The following is a 17,627-nucleotide window of genomic DNA, read 5'->3' on the forward strand; positions in this document are numbered from 1 at the left end:
TCTGTTATAAATATTTCTTTTGTATATATTTTTAAATTTTCTTCAAATTATGGTGCATTGTTTAAACTTTTAATGAAAAAATGTTACTCTTCTTATCCTTGTTTTGCCATAGTATTTGTTAATGCTTTTATACTTAGACAAGTAAATATTTTATTTTGTTTCAGAGTATTGTTTATGACTTTTGAAAGCTTTTCCTATCTCCAAGTTTATAAAAATATTTTCTTACATTTTTATTCTACCATATGCTAATGATCACACCTACCAAGCCTGGTAAAATGTGAGAAGGAATACACGAGAATGTGAATACCAGGAGGCAGAGATCACGGGGGTCTATTTGAAAGGCTGGTTACCACAGCTTATAATCAAAGTCTTGGCCATATGATAACTTTGCTAATAATTCAGGCATTCGATGTTATATCCCCATGGACATCCTGAAAGCAATAATTTTCTAGAAAACCAATTATTTAAGCAGGTATTATCCAACAGTTTTGTAAACATATACAGATATACAAATATAAACATATATTTGATTTGATAGAAAACAAATTTTTTTGAGCTTATGAAGCCACTGATTTTAAATTACACCACTAAACTAGAGAAAGAAAAACAAAAAGAGAAAGAGAAAGAAAAATGAAAAGTTACAAATTATAGAGACAGAAAACCAAAAAGTTACAAATTATAATTGAAAGACACATCAAATATAAGGTTGGATGTTTAATCAACATCTTAATGCTTTATTTTAAAATGTCCACATTGAGATTTATGATATATAATAGATTATCTGTTAAAAACTAATTTCATCCACAGAACTTTCAATAACTCTAAGATATGCATAATTACCTTAAAGTAAATTAAATTCTCCAGTGAAAAAAAAAATAGTGACTGAATGGATTTTTAAAAATCCAAATAAATTCTGCCCTCAAGAGACTCACTTCCCCTTTGAGAACACATGCAGACTAAAAATAAAGGGACAAAAAAAGGATAGTCCATGTAAATGGAAACCAAAAGAGAACAGAAGTAGCTATACTTATTGTTGTAGTATATTTTGGCTGGTATAATAAAATACCGTAAGCTTTTATGTAACAGAAACTAATTTCTTACAGTTCTGTAGGCTGAGAAGTCCAAGATCAAACCACCAGCAGATTTAGTGTCTGGTGAGGGACCATTTTCTGTTTCATGAATATCTTCTAGTTGTGTCTTCACAACCAGAAATCATTTTCCTCACAAGATAAATTATTTTCTGTCTCATGAATGATGCCTTCTAGTTGCATCCTCATAAAGGGGTGAACAAGCTCTTTGGGGTCTTTTTAATAAGGGTAATAATTATATTCATGAGGGATATGTTATCATGACCTAATCACTTTCAAGTGGCCCAACCTCCTAATACCATCATCTTGGGGGTAGTTTTAATACATGAATTTTGGGGGGAACATCAGCATTTAAACCATAGATTTTATATTAGACAAAACAGACTCTAAGTCAAAAACAGTAAAAAAAGACAAAGAAGGTCATTATATAATAACAAAGGAGTCAATTTGTGAAAAGAATATAATAATTGTAACTATATATGCACCCAACATTGGACCACCTATAAATGAAAAGTAAATATTGATAGTTCTGAATGGAGAAATAGAGAACTATACAATAGTAGTAAGGGACTTCTATATGCCACATTCAAAATTTGTAGATTATCAAGATGCACATCAATAAGAAAACATTGGACATGGATTTCACTTTAAACCAAATGGACCTAACAGACAAATACAGATAATTCCATCCAACAGCACCAGAATACCATTCTTCTCAAGCACGCATGGAACATTCTCCAGGATAGATCATGTGTTAGGCTACAAAACAAGTTTTACCAAATGTAAGAAGATTAAGATCACAGCAAGTTTATTTTCTGACCATAATTTTAAGAGACCTAACATCAATAACAGAAGATGAATATACTCACAAATATTTGAAAATTTAATACCATACTCCTAAACAACCAATGGGTTGATGAAGATAGTGAAAAGGAAATGGAAAAATAATTTGAAACAAAAGAGGAAATGTAAGATACCCACATTTATGGGATGCAGCAAAAGCAATTCTAAAGGGGATCCTTAGAGCAATAAAGGCCTATATGAAGAAAATAAAATGTCTTTAAAAAAAAAACACCCTAACTTTACATGTTAAGGACCCAGAAAAATAAAATAAGCCCAAAGTTAGTAGAAGGAAGAAAATAACAAAGATCAGAGCAGAAATAAACAAAATACGATTTAAAAAAAAAATAGAAAAAAATAAACTGAGTTGGATTTTTGAAAAGATAAACAAAATCAACAAACTGTTAGGTAGACTAAGAAAAAAGGAGAGAAAGAGGGGACATTACAATTGATACCACAGAAATGCAAAGAATCTAATTTGGTTTGGCTCCATGTCACCACCCAAATCTCATCTTGTAACTACAATTCCCATGTATTGTGGGAGGAACCTCGTGGGAGTTGATTGAATTATGAGGGCAGGTCTTTTCTGTGCTATTCTTGTGATAGTGAGTCAGTCTCTTGAGATCTGATGGTTTTAAAAATGGGAGTATCCCTGCACAAACTCTCTTCTCTTGTCTGCCACCATATGAGATGTGCCTTTCACCTTCTACCATGATTGTGAGGCCTCCTAGCCACATGGAACTATAAGTCCAATAAACCTCTTTATTTTGTAATTTGCCCAGTCTCTGCTATGTCTTTATCAGCAGCATGAAAACGGACTAATACAGAATCTTAAGACACTAATATGAACAACTGTACACCAAAAATCGGATATCCTAGATGAAATGGATAAGTTGCTAAAAAAATACATAAATAAAAACCCATGACATGTGTTTACCTATGTAACGAATCTTCACATGTACCCCAAAACCTAAAATACAAGTTAAAAAAAAGTAAAAAAAAAAAAAAATTAGGAATCAATAACCTCCCTCAAAGAAAAGACCAGGAACAAATGGCTTCACTGGTAAATTGTATATCCTAACATTTAAGGAAGAATAAAGGCCAACATTTCTCAAACTCTTTCAAAAAATTAAAAAGGTGAGAATATTTCCGAACTCACTTTTCGAGACAGCATTACCCAGATACTAAAGCAAGACAAAGACACTACAAGAAAGGGAAATTATATGCCAATATATGATGAATGTACATGCAAAATTCCTCAATGAAATACTAGCAAACTGAATTCACCATCACAATAAAAGGATCATACACTAGGATCAAATTCCTGGAATACAGGACTGTGTTTCAACATATGCAAATCAACAAATACACACAGAACACCAAAATAGTAAATAATAAAATAATATGATCAAAATAGATGCAGAAAAAGCATTTAACAAGCATTTACTATGATAAAATTTGCTTTCTAATAAAAATCGAACAAGTATAGAAGGAATCTCAACACAATAAAGGCCATATATCACACACCCACAACATCATACTCAATTATAAAAAGCTGAAAATTTTTTTCTCTAAGATTAGGGACAAGATAAAGAGGCCCAGTCTCACCACTCTTACTCAACATAGTACTTGAGGTCCCAATCAAAGCAATTAGTAACAGCAGCAGGAGAGCGACAAATTCTTAGGAGGAATGGGAGGGTCCCCAGAGAAACCCGACTTTCAAGCCAAAGACAGTCTGGAGCCTAAAAACCAGGCTACCAGTTCAGAGTAGAATGGGCAACCTGGAGTGAGAACTTTCTTGATGCCTTTCAGCCAATTAAATGGTGTATTTCCAGGCCTGCCCATGGACCTATCAGCATGCACTTCCTCCATTCTGAGCCCATGAAAACTCCAGGCTCAGCCACACGTCAGGATTACCCACCTGCGGGTAGGGGCAACTCACTCCAGTCTCCTCCCTGCTGAGAAGTTCTCCACTTTGCTCACCCTCCAGTTGTCTATGTAACCCCGTTCTTCCTGGATGTCACACAAGAACTCAGGACCTGCTGAATGGCGGGCGTGAGAAGGGTTGTAACGTTTTCCTGGCTGCCTTGCCCAGCTGCAGACAGGAGCGAAAGGGGCTGTAACACGTTCCTGGCCAGCTCCCCGAGCTTGCGGGAGGTGACATGCTCCTGTTCCTTGGACTGAGGGAGGGAAGAGCCGCGACCCCTCTGGAAGCCAAGACCCTGGCACTCCCTGGGTCAGAGCTGTAACACTACAGACCTTCCATCCTCTCCTGGTGTCCGGCAGCTGCCCCATGTGACCGGAAGTGGCAGCAGGGCTGAGCCAGCCCGGAAGCAGCGGTCCAGAGCGGGGTGGCAGGAGTGAACTAGCTAAAACATGTAAACCGCCACCCATGGCTCGCTGAGCTGTGGGCAGCAGGCATGAGAGAGCTCTAGCATATCCCCCGACCCCTTGGGGCTCCACGGTTGCTGGTGTCTCTGAGTTTTAGGGCATTACCGTGTTCCCCTCATCCCGATGTTGGCGTCTGCATCAAAAGCTGCTTGTACCATGACTGGTCCAGTCACAGCCTCACCACAGAGCCAGTGCCTGTGTCAGTGCCTGGAGCTTCCTGCCCTGCCACAGCAGCCAGTGTGTTTAGCTGTGCACAGTGGCCTGACCCTGCGCTTGCTCACACACCGCTTGCTGCTCTGCACCTGGCTTGCCCTTGGTGGGCGTAGGATCCAGGCCAGTAGCATGAGCCAAGCATAGCCTGCTGGGCTAAGTGAGCAGAAAGAGCCCAGTGGGCACAAGCAAACTCAAGTAGAGGCACTACCAGCCACAGTGGTTTCAGGCTGGCGAAGCGACACCCAAAGGATCCTGTGATATTAGGCAAGCAAAGTAAATAAAAAAGCGGCTAAGTAGAAAAAGAAAAGTTAAATTGTCTCTGCAGGTGACATGATCTTTTACATCAAAAACTCTCAATATTCCACCAAAAAACCTATTAGAACTTGTAAACTAATTCAGTAAAGTTGCAGGATAGAAAATGAACACGCAAAAATCAGTTGTGTTTTGAGGCACAAACAAGCTATCTAAAAAACTGTCCAATTTACAATAACATCAAAAAGGATAAAATACTAAAGAAAAAATTTAGTCAAGGAGGGTAGAAGATATGAAAACTGAAAACTATAAAGCATTCATGAAAGAAATTGAAGAAGATATAAGTAAATAGAAATATATTCTGTGTCAATAAATAGAAAATATCACTAATTTAAAATGGCCATACTACACAAAGTGATCTACAGATTCAATGCAATCCCTATCAAAATTTCAATGATATTTTCATAGAAATAAAAGAAAAATTCTAAAATGTGTATCCTCCACAAAAGACCTCAAATAACTAAAGCAATTTTGAAAAAAAAGATCAAAACTGGAGGCATCACACTTCTTCATTTCAAATTATATTACGGCCGGGCGCGGTGGCTCAAGCCTGTAATCCCAGCACTTTGGGAGGCCGAGACGGGCGGATCACGAGGTCAGGAGATCGAGACCATCCTGGCTAACACAGTGAAACCCCGTCTCTACTAAAAAATACAAAAAACTAGCCGGGCGAGGTGGCGGGCGCCTGTAGTCCCAGCTACTCAGGAGGCTGAGGCAGGAGAATGGCGTAGACCCGGGAGGCAGAGCTTGCAGTGAGCTGAGATCCGGCCACTGCACTCCAGCCTGTGCGACAGAGCGAGACTCCGTCTCCAAAAAAAAAAAATAAATAAAAATAAAATAAAATAAAATTATATTACAAGCATAGTAATCAAAACAGTTTGGTTCTGGCATAAAAATATACTTATAGACCAATGGAACAGAATACAGAGCCTAGAAATACATTCATGAATGCATAGTCAACTCATCTTCAACAAAGTCACCGAGGATAGTGAATAAAGAAAGGATACTCGTTTCAACAAACAGTGTTTACAAATATAGATGTCCACACACACACACACACACAAATGAAATTCGATCTTTATTTTACATCATACACAAAAGTTAACTCAAAATGGGTTAAAGATGTAAGTGTATGACCTAAAACTCTAAAACTCCTTGAAGAAAACATATAGAAGAAGCTCCAGGACATTGGTCTCGACAATAATTTTCTGGATATGACAACAAAAGCACAGTCACCAAAAGCAAAAATAAAAAAAGAAGTAGGATTACATTAAAGTAAAATTTCTGAATAGCAATAAAATAAAAAATTTTAAAAAGGCAACCCAAGAAATAAAGAAAAAGGTGAAAATATTTGCAAAGCATTCATATGATAAGAAATTAATATCCAAAACATGTAGGAAACTCATACGACTCAGTAGCAAAAAACAAAACAAAAAACTACAAATGACGGAACAGCATGCACAAAGAAAAAGAGGTGTGACTAAGAATCTCATGTTCTTACCCTACCTGTATTTCACAGTGGCTGAAGTGTAGGATTTAATGGCCTACAGAGGGATGAGATAAAATAAGGGCTTTGTTTTGTTTTTTCAGATGGAGTCTCGCTCTGTCTCCAGGCTGGAGTGCAGTGGCATGATCTCGGCTCACTGCAACCTCCGCCTCCCAGATTCAAGTGATTCTCCTGCCTCGGCCTCTCAAATAGCTGGAACTAGAGGCATGCGCCACCATCCCCAGCTAATTTTTGTATTTTTAGTAGAGACAGGGTTTTACCATATTGGCCAGGATGTTCTCAATCTCTTGACCTCCTGATCTGCCTGCCTTGGCCTCTCAACGTGCTGGGATTACAGTTGTGAGCCACCGGCACCCGACTAATACAATGAGAATTCAAAACTTAATTGCTTGATTTGCTTTGCTATGCAATCTTGACTATTAATTATGTAGGTGATTGGGGGAAAAATTATTTTTAACAAATGGCAATGATATCTTGAGTTTTGTTTAAGAAAATATCTCTGATACCACAAAAGAGAACTAAATGAAAGAAAATTAGATTAGTTAAAGGGAACACACAACATATCCAGGCAAATAAATATATGTGTGTTCAAACATCTGTCTTTAATTTCCTTTAAAATTTTACATCTGGACTTCAAAATCTTATTTATAAGAAACAAATCAAGCCCATCTTGTGTAGACATTTATATATTCAACAATATAAAGATTTTTTTAATTCAGAACTTTGAGGATGACATAATTCTGTAAAATTAATAAGGCTACTTTTTGTTTCTAGAAGCATGTCAAATGATATGTTCTCAAAAATAGTGAAACAAAACATCTACAAAAGCGGGACAAAATTTTTTTTGTTTTTTTCTTTTAAAATTCAACTTTTATTTCAGATATGAGGGTATACGTGCAGATTTGTTATATGGGCATATTGCACCCATGTAGTGCGCATACTACACAACAGGTAGTTAGAATTTCTTTTCTTTTTTTTTTTTTTTTTTTTTTTTTTAGGACGGGTGTGGTCGCTCACGCCTGTAATCCCAGCACTTTGGGAGGCTGAGACGGGCTGATCATGAGGTCAGGAAATCGAGATCATCCTGGCTAACACAGTGAAACCCCGTAAAAATACAAAAAAAAAAAACAAAAAACAAAAAACAAAAAAAATTAGCTGGGCATGGTGGTGTATGTCTGTAGTTCCAGCTACTCCGGAGGCTGAGGCAGGAGAATGGCGTGAACCTGGGAGGCGGAGCTTGCAGTGAGCCGAGATCGCGCCACTGCACTGCAGCCTGGGTGACAGAGCGAGACTTCGTCTCAAAAATAAAAATAAAAATAAAGAAAGAAAGAAAGAAAAGAAAATCATATTTTTTTAAGTCAAAGATGGTTCTACTAAACTGAAAGACAAGTCTCCAGGTGTCAATATAATCCATAAAAATTAAAGAAAGAGAAATTCCTGGACACAAGCCTCTTAATTTGAACACAAATTTATGTGTACCCTGTTGGGTTCCCTCTATTCCTAGTGACCACACAAGGGATAGTAGAGTATGTAACATGCAAAATGAGGGTGTGGAGGATCACATATCATAACGAGAATAGACTACCATCATTTTTTCCATAAGCGAAGAGAGACAACTGTGTGAATTGATTATCCCACCTGATTGGTCTGGCTCTGTGTCTCCATCCAAATCTCATCTTGAATGAGAATCTGAATTTTGATCCCCACATGTTCGGGCAGGGACCTCGTGGGAGGTAATTAGAGCATGGTGGTGGTGAATGAGTTCTCACAAGATCTGATGGTTTTATAAGGGGCTTTTCCGACCTTCCCTCTGCACTATTCCTTCCTGTTACCATGTGAAGAAAGATACGTGTCCTTCCCCTCCCATCATGATCAAAAGTTTCTTGAGACCTCTCCAACCCTGCAAAACTGTGAACAAATTTAAACATAGCACCTGATAGGTGGTGTTTCAATCTTCATCCTCCTCGTACTCTCCACTCTCAGGTAGGCTTCAGTGTCTGTTGTTCCCTGCTTCCTGTCCATATGTACTTGATATTTAGCTTTCACTTATAAGTGAGAACATGTGGTATTTGGTTTTCTGATCTTGTGTTATTTCAGTCAGGATTATAGCCCCCAGCTCCATCCATGTTGCTGCAAAGGACATAATCTAGTTCTTTTTCATAGCTGTATAGTATTCCATGGTGTATGTGTATCATATTTTCTTTATCCAGTCTACCATTCATAGGGATCTAGGTTGATTCCATGTCTTTGCCATTATGAATAGTGTTGCAATGAACATACACGTGCATGTGTCTTTATAGTAGAATAATTTGTATTTCTGTCGGTGTATACCCAATAATGGGATTGCTGAGTTGAATGGTAATTCTGTTTTATATTATTTAAGAAACTGCCACACTGCTTTCTACAAAAGCTGAACTAATTTACACCCCCACCAGCAGTGTATAAGCACTCCATTTTCTCCGTAACCTCTGGAGCACTTTTACTTTTTTTTTACTTTTTATTAATAGCCATGACTGGTTGTGGTGGATCACATCTATAATCCCAGAACTTTAGGAGGCCCAGGTGGATGGATTGCTTGAGTTCAGCAGTTCAAGACCAGCCTGGGCAACATGGCTAAATCCCATCTCTACAAAAAATACAAAAATTAGCCAGACATGGTGGCACATGCCCATAGTCCCAGCTACAGGGGAGACTGAGGCAAGAGAATTCTTGAGCCAGGAAAGAAGAGGTTGCAGTGAGCTGAGATGATGCCACTGCACTTCAGCCTGGGTGACATAGTAAGACACCATCTCAAATAAATAAAAATAATAGCCATTCTGATTAGTGTGAGATGGTATCTCATGGTGGATTTGATTTGCATTCCCCTATTGATTAGTGATGTTGAGTATTTTCCCATGTGCCCGTTGGCCGAATGTATGACTTTTGAAAAGTGTCAGTTCATGTCTTTTACCCACTTTTTTTCGTTGTTGTTAATTTTCTTTTTTCTTTATTTATTTTACTTTAAGTTCTGGGATACAAGTGCAGAATGTGCAGGTTTGTTACATAACATGTTTGTTACATGTGACATGGTAGTTTCCTGAACCTATCAACCTGTCATCTAGGTTTTAAGCCCTGCATGCATTAGGTATTTGTCCTAATGCTCTCCTTCCCCTTACCCCCAACCCCCAGACAGGCCCCGGTATGTGATGTTCCCCTCCCTGTGTCCTTGTGTTCTTATTGTTCAACTCCTACTCATGAGTGAGAACATGCAGTGTTTGGTTTTCTATTCTGGTGTTTAATGGGATTTATTTTTTGCTTGTAAATTTGATTAAGTTCCTTATAGAATCTAGATATTAAACCTTTGTTGATGCAGAGTTTGCAAATATTTTCTCCTGTTCTATAGATTATTTTCTCTATTGGTAGTGGCTTTTGCTGTGCAGAAGATATTTAGTTTAATTAGGTCTGATTTGTCATTTTCTGTTTTCGTTGCAATTGCTTTTGGTATGCTTGTCATGAAATCTTTGTCTGGTCTTATGTCTAGAATATTTCCTAAGTTATGTTACAGGATTTCTATCATCTTTACTTTTACATTTAAGTCTTTAATCCATCTTGAGTGCATTTTTGTACTTGGTGGGTAAGGAAATAATCCAGTTTTGACCTTCTGCATATGGCTAGTCAGTTATCCCAGCACCATTTATTGAATAGAGGGTCCTTTCCACATTGCTGTTTTCATTGACTTTGTCAAAGATCAGACAGTTGTAGGCATGCAGCAGTATTTCTGAGTTCTCTATTCTGTTCTATTGGCCTGTGTGTTTTGGTACCAGTGCTGTGCTGTTTAGGTTACTGGTGAAGAAACTCAAAGACCAGGAACTTTCCCTGGCAGATGCAGAAATTGCATCTACACAACGATAATAAACAACAATGTAGTATGGGTGCAGAAACATTAATGAGACCCACAGATGTATGGGAGTTTGTTAAATGACAAAATTGGTATGCAGATTACTGGAATAAGAGGAACTCTTCTTGAAGTGGAGCTCTGAAAATTAGAAATCCATAGAAAATTCTTTCAAACTTAATTCGATCTGATCCAATTCAAGATAAATTAAGGTTTTAGCTATCAGAGTAGATGTCAAATCTCATAGTAGAATATAGAAATATACATCTTTTAGACCTTGTGGTAACAAAATATGAGAGACAAGATATATAAAACACTTATAATAAAACCCTTCAGAAACATGATATTCTTTAATAACTTTTATTTAACAAATCATGCCTTAACAGAAAATAGTCACCCTACGTCGAAATGGCCAAAAACTAAGGGGAAGAATGTATTAAAAACTCTGAAAAATCACTAAGCAGAACATGAAATAAATGAATAATAGTCAAGAAATTTCCATGGCATTTTATATAAGAGACAAACCTATTACAAATAAACTTTAAACAAGATATTCAACAACACTGATGACCACAAAATGAAAAGACTGCAATGACATATCATTTATATCTCACTGAACATGCAAAAATTAAAACTTCAGGGAGAAATGGCAGGAATTAAATAGATCTGCAACTTATACCTTGCTGGTCTATTGTATTTGGTACAGTCCCTCTTAAAAAACACCTTTGTTATTAACTCCTAAGGTTAAATTTTCACATACCCTATGAATCAGTAATTCAACTCTGGACATATAGCCAGAGAAAGTTTTGTAATCAGAGACATGTATAACAATGCTTATAACAGCAATAGGTATTGTAACAAAAACCTGGAAACAATTCAGATGCCCAGCTACAAATTTTATATGTACCACGACGTATATTTTTATACAATTAAAAGCAACTAAAATTATACATAGATATTTAAAGAGTACAAATAAATATATTAAAGCTATTATACAGAGTACATATATACACACTCCATCTTAAGGTGCATATAGATATCATAAAACAATATAAAAAGATATAAAATGATAAATAGAATTCAGAGCAATGATATGATGATTATACTGGTTGTGGGATGGCACAAGCTTGGGTGGGCAGGAGAAACATATGGCTACATGTAGATAATTTTTAAATGCCCAACCTTTATTTCAACAGTAGACTTACAGGTGCTTATTATGCTATTTGAAATAGTGATATATATAGCTAACTGTAAAAAGAAGCAGTCCATACATAGACCAATATAGAGAGTCCACCACTAACTAATGAACAATGTTAGTGATAGCCAAGAATTATGATTAAGTCAATTGAATGAACCTGAAAAATATCATCATAATCAACAAAAATTAAACAATAATAGAGAGTGTGGTTGAGCTATAGCAAAAAAATAACTCCACTGAAAACGTGAAACCCAGTCTATCCTTACACTAATTTGCCATTAAAATTTACACTGCTATAAGGATGTGACACCAACCTACAAAATTAACTTAACATGGCCCAACATTTGTTACCACCACTAGGCTGCCTGGCAGAAGCAAAGAAAACTTCTGATTGGAGGGATAAATACTCAGACCTTTTTTTTCTTTTTTCTTTTTTATTATACTTTAAGTCCTAGGATACATGTGCACAACCTGCAGGTTTGTTACATATGTATACATGTGCCATGTTGATGTGCTGCAGCCATTACGTCATCATTTACATTAGGTATATCTCCTAATGCTATCTCTCCCCGCTCCTCCTACCCTACAACAGGCCCCAGTGTGTGATGTTCCCCTTCCTGTGTCCAAGTTTCTCATTGTTCAGTTCCCACCTATGAGTGAGAATATGTGGTGTTTGCTTTTTTGTCCTTGAGATAGTTTGCTGAGAATGATGGTTTTCAGCTGCATCCATGTCCCTACAAAGGACATGAACAGATCCTTTTTAATGGCTGCTTAGTATTCCATGGTGTATATGTGCCACATTTTCTTAATCCAGTATGTCATCAATGGACATTTGGGTTGATTCCAAGTCTTTGCTATTGGAATAGTGCCGCAATAAACATACGTGTGCATGTGTCTTTATAGCAGCATGATTTATAATCATTTGGGTATATACCGTGTAATGGGATGGCTGGGTCAAATGGTATTTCTAGTTCTAGATCCTGGAGAAATCGCCACACTCTTTTTCACAATGGTTGAACTAGTTTACAATCCCACCAACAGTGTAAAAGTGTTCCTATTTCTCCACATCCTCTCCAGCACCAGTTGTTTCCTGACTTTTTAATGATCACCATTCTAACTGGTGTAAAATGGTATCTCATTGTGGTATTGATTTGCATTTCTCTGATGGCTAGTGATGATGAGCATTTTTTCATGTGTCTGTTGACTGCATAAATGTCTTCTTTTGAGAAGTGTCTGTTCATATCATTTGCTCACTTTTTGATGGGGTTGTTTGTTTTCTTCTTGTAAGTTTGTTTGAGTTCTTTATAGGTTCTGGATATTAGCCCTTTGTGAGAAGAGTAGATTGCAAAAATTTTCTCCCATTCTGTAGGTGGCCTGCTCACTCTGATGGTAGTTTCTTTTGCTGTGCAGAAGCTCTTTAGTTTAATTAGATCCCATTTGTCAATTTTGGCTTTTGTTGCCATTGCTTTTGGTGTTTTAGACATGAAGTCCTCGCCCATGCCTATGTCCTGAATGGTATTACCTAGGTTTTCATTACCTAGGTTTTCTTCTAGGGTTTTTATGGTTTTAGGTCTAACATTTAAGTCTTTAATCCATCTTGAATTAATTTTTGTATAAGGTGTAAGGAAGGGATCCAGTTTCAGCTTTCTACATATGGCTAGTCAGTTTTCTCAGCACCATTTATTAAATGGGGAATCCTTTCCCCATTTCTTGTTTTTGTCAGGTTTGTCAAAGATCAGATGGTTGTAGATGTGTAGTATTATTTCTGAGGGCTCTGTTCTGTTCCATTGGTCTATATCTCTGTTTTGGTACCAGTACTATGTTGTTTTGGTTACTGTAGCCTTGTAGTAGTTTGAAGTCAAGTAGCAAGATGCCTCCAGCTTTGTTCTTTTGAATTAGGATTGTCTTGGCAATGTGGGCTCTTTTTTGGTTCCATATGAACTTTAAATTAGTTTTTTTCCAATTCTGTGAGGAAAGTCATTGGTAGCTTGATGGGGAATGCATTGAATCTATAAATACCTTGAGCAGTATGGCCATTTTCATGATATTGATTCTTCCTATCCATGAGCATGGTATGTTCTTCCATTTGTTTGTGTCCTCTTTTAGTTCACTGAGCAATGGTTTGTATTTCTCCTTGAAGAGGTCCTTTACATCCCTTGTAAGTTGTATTCCTAGGTATTTTATTCTCTTTGAAGCAATTGTGAATGGGAGTTGACTCATGATTTGGCTGTTTGCCTGTTATTGGTGTATAAGAATGCCTGTGAGTTTTGCATGTTGATTTTGTATCTGGAGACTTTGCTGAAGTTGCTTATCAGCTTAAGGAGATTTTGGACTGAGACGATGGGGATTTCTAAATATACAATCATTTCATCTGCAAACAGGGACAATTTGACTTCCTCTTTTCCTAATTGAATACTCTTTATTTCTTTCTCTTGCCTGATTGCCCTGGCCAGAACTTCCAACACTATGTTGAATAGGAGTGGTGAGAGAGAGCATCCCTGTCTTGTGCCAGTTTTCAAAGGGAATGCTTCCAGTTTTTGCACATTCAGTATGATATTGGCTGTGGGTTTGTCATAAATAGCTCTTATTATTTTGAGAAACATCACATCAATACCTAGTTATTGAGAGCTTTTAGCATGAAGGGCTGTTGAATTTTGTCAAAGGGCTTTTCTGCATCTATTGAGATAATCATGCGGCTTTTGTCTTTGGTTGTGTTTATACGAGGGATTACTTTTATTGATTTATGTATGTTGAACCAGCTTGCATCCCAGGGATGAAGCCCACTTGATCATGGTGGATAAGCTTTTTGATGTGCTGCTGGATTCGGTTTGCCAGTATTTCATTGAGGATTTTTGCATCGATGTTCAGCAGAGATATTGGCCTAAAATTCTCTTTTTTGTGTGTGTCTCTGCCAGGCTTTGGTAGCAGGATGATGCTGGCCTCATAAAATGAGTTAGGGAGGATTCCCTCTTTTTCTATTGGTTGGAATAGTTTTAGAAGGAATGATACCAGCTCCTCCTTGTACATCTGGTAGAATTCGGCCGTGAATCCATTTTTTCCTGGACTTTTTTTGGTTGGTAAGCTATTAATTATTACCTCAATTTCAGAGACTGTTATTGGTCTATTCAGGGATTCAACTTCTTCCTGGTTTAGTCTTGGGAGGTTGTATGTGTCCAGGAGGTTGTCCATTTCTTCTAGATTTTCTCGTTTATTTGCATAGAAGTGTTTATAGTATTATCTGAAGGTAGTTTGTATTTCTGTGATTGGTGGTGATATCCCCTTTATCATTTTTTATTGTATCTATTTGAGTCTTCTCTCTTTTCTTATTTATTAATCTCTCTAGCGGCCTATCAATTTTGTTGATCTTTTCAAAAAACCAACTCCTGCATTCATTGGTTTTTTGAAGGTTTTTTTGTGTCTCTATCTCCTTTAGTTCTGCTCTGATCTTAGTTATTTCTTGCCTTCTGCTAGCTTTTGAATGTGTTTGCTCTTGCTTCTCTAGTTCTTTTAATTGTGATGTTAGGGTGTCCATTTTAGATGTTTCCTGCTTTCTCTTATGGGCATTTAGTGCTATAAATTTCCCTCTACACACTGCCTTAAATCTGTCCCAGATATTCTGGTATGTTTTATCTTTGTTCTCATTGGTTTCAAAGAACATCATTATTTCTGCCTTCATTTCGTTATGTACCCAGTAGCCATTCAGGAGAAGGTTGTTCAGTTACCATGTAGTTGAGCTGTTTTGAGTGAGTTTCTTAATCCTGAGTTCTAGGTTGATTGCACTGTGGTCTGAGAGACAGTTTGTTATAATTTCTGTTCTTGTACATATGCTGAGGAGTGCTTTACTTCCAACTATGTGGTTACTTTTGGAATAAGTGCGATGTGGTGCTGAGAATAATGTATATTCTGTTGATTTGGGGTGGAGAGTTCTGTAGATGTCTACTAGGTCTGCTTGGTTCAGAGCTGAGTTCAATTCCTGGATATCCTTGTTAACTTTCTGTCTCATTAATCTGTCTAATGTTGACAGTGGGGTGTTACAGTCTTTAGCCCATTTACATTTAAGGTTAATATTGTTAGGTATGAATTTGATCCTGTCATTATGATGTTAGCTGTTTATTTTGCTTGTTAGTTAATGCAGTTTCTTCCTAGCATCAATGGTCAGACCTTTTATAATTACTGACACAGTGCTAGAAAGCATGAGCTCAAACAAAAACAAAATTCACTATAGAAAAGAGTAGGCAGAAACAAACAAAAGAAACATGAACTTAATTTAATGAAATTATTAGACAGACTACAAATAATTACATGATTCAAATCTAGAAAACAGAAAACGTTTTCTAAAAAAGCAAAAGGTAAATAAAAATCTCACATCAATTTGATTTAAAAATAGTCTTCTACACTTTATCCTCAGTAAGATGGCTATAATATTTTTTAAAATAAGATAATACGTGTTGCTGAAAATGTGGAGAAATTGGAACCCTCATACATTGCTGTTGGAAATGTAAAATAGTATAGCTGTGGTGAGACAACATTTTGATGTTTCCTCAAAAAGTTAAACAAAATTATGCAATTGTGGGAGCTGGAAATCTAAAATGTTTATGGCAGGCCACCAGAGTGAAAATTAAGGCAATAGTTGGTGTAGCAGTCTTTTTTGTTTGTTTTTTTGTTTTGTTTTGAGGTAGGGTCTCACTCGGTTGCCCAGGCTGGAGTGCAGCAGTGCCATCACAGCTCACTGCAGCTTCAACTTCCCAGGGACAGGTGATCCTCCCACCTTAGCCTCTGAAGTCACTGGGACTAGAGATGCGTGCCACCACATCCAGATAATTTTTTGTATTTTTTATGAAGACTAGGTTTGGCTTTTGGGCAATCTGACCACCTCGATAAAGTACTGAGATTAGAGGCATGCCCAGCTGATGTAGCAGTCTTGAATTCAATTTCTGTAAGGCAGCAGGCTGGAAACTCAGGCAGAAATTCTGGAGGCAAAATTGCTTCTCTGAAAAACCTGTGTGTTTGCTCTTAAAGCTTAACCTGATTGGATGAATGCCACCCACATTATAAAAAGTAATCTGTTTCACTCAAATCCTGCCGATTTAAATATTAATCACATTTAAAAACCACCTTCACAGAAACATGTATACTGGTGCTTGACCAAACATCTGGGCACATAGTCTAGCCATGTTGACATGTAAAATTAACGTTACGACCACTCTCCAGAATAAGCTTTAAGTGCCAGAATGCAGGGGCCCAATCCCTTTCCTTGATTGCACTGATGGTAGAAGCATATTTTGAGATAGAGCCTTTTCAGTCCAAGATCCTAACCAACCTATGTTGGGTATATAGCCTAAGTTTGAAACATACACCTTTGGTTATTTGGGCATATTTATTTCTATAGTATAATCTAGCCTACTCTAAGATATACGACAGTTGAACAATATTATGAAAGAAAACAGGGCAAAGTAAAATAGTTCCAGAAAGAATGTCTGAGAAGCAAGAAGAAATAGAGAGCCAGATATTGGTACTCCTGGGTACTATAAATAAATATGAACTGTCTAACATAATAATAATAAGGATCTTGATGATGTCTAAATGTGGGATAACAAAATACCAGGGAACTAAAATATTAGAGAATAGTAACATATAATTAAGATTGGATAAAGTACTAACAAATATTTGTAAGTTTCTTTTTATCTTCAGGAAAATAGAAATATTAATGGGTTTAATCACTTGCATATATTTTTGTGTGTTTAAGTTTGTGTGTGTGTGTGTGTGTGTGTGTGTGTGTTTGTGTGATATTGTATTCTGAAACTAAGAAAGTATGCCTAAAGGAGGCATTTTAGAAGGTGAAAAAATGCCTGGATCTACAACACTGTAGTAAATCTCTCATACTAATAACCTTAGTTTGTAGCACTAGTGAGACTTAAATTATCTAAAGTTGTCAATGCCCTGAAAACCCATCAGACTACGGCCAGGTGGATTGCATGCAAGGCTATCATTTTACTGGTGTGTGTGTGTGTGTGTGTGTGTGTGTGTGTGTGTGTGTGGTGTGTGTGTGTGTGTGTGTGTGGTGTGTGTTCTGTTGAAAAACCTTGCCTTCTAGACTGGCCAAAATTTAAAAAGTTTTAATTGATGGCACATCTCATACATACCAATTAGGATTGCTAATTGGTAAAATACTTCCTTTCAGGTTGTTTAATAAATGTTTTGAAA

The 17,627-nt window shown here is 37.0% G+C and overlaps 1 long non-coding RNA gene across 2 annotated transcripts in view; it reads right to left on the reverse strand.

Annotated features, from left to right (window-relative positions):
- The window catches only part of LOC144333945 (uncharacterized), a 404,247-nt gene extending 400,029 nt beyond the window's left edge, over window positions 1-4,218 (reverse strand). For both annotated transcript variants that reach the window (XR_013403090.1, XR_013403089.1), the window contains exon 1: window positions 3,850-4,218. This is a non-coding gene — a long non-coding RNA (uncharacterized LOC144333945). The remainder of the gene's footprint in view (window positions 1-3,849) is intronic.
- Window positions 4,219-17,627: the final 13,409 nt, after the last annotated feature.

This window comes from Macaca mulatta, chromosome 13, assembly GCF_049350105.2.
Source record: "Macaca mulatta isolate MMU2019108-1 chromosome 13, T2T-MMU8v2.0, whole genome shotgun sequence".
NCBI lineage: Eukaryota > Metazoa > Chordata > Mammalia > Primates > Cercopithecidae > Macaca > Macaca mulatta.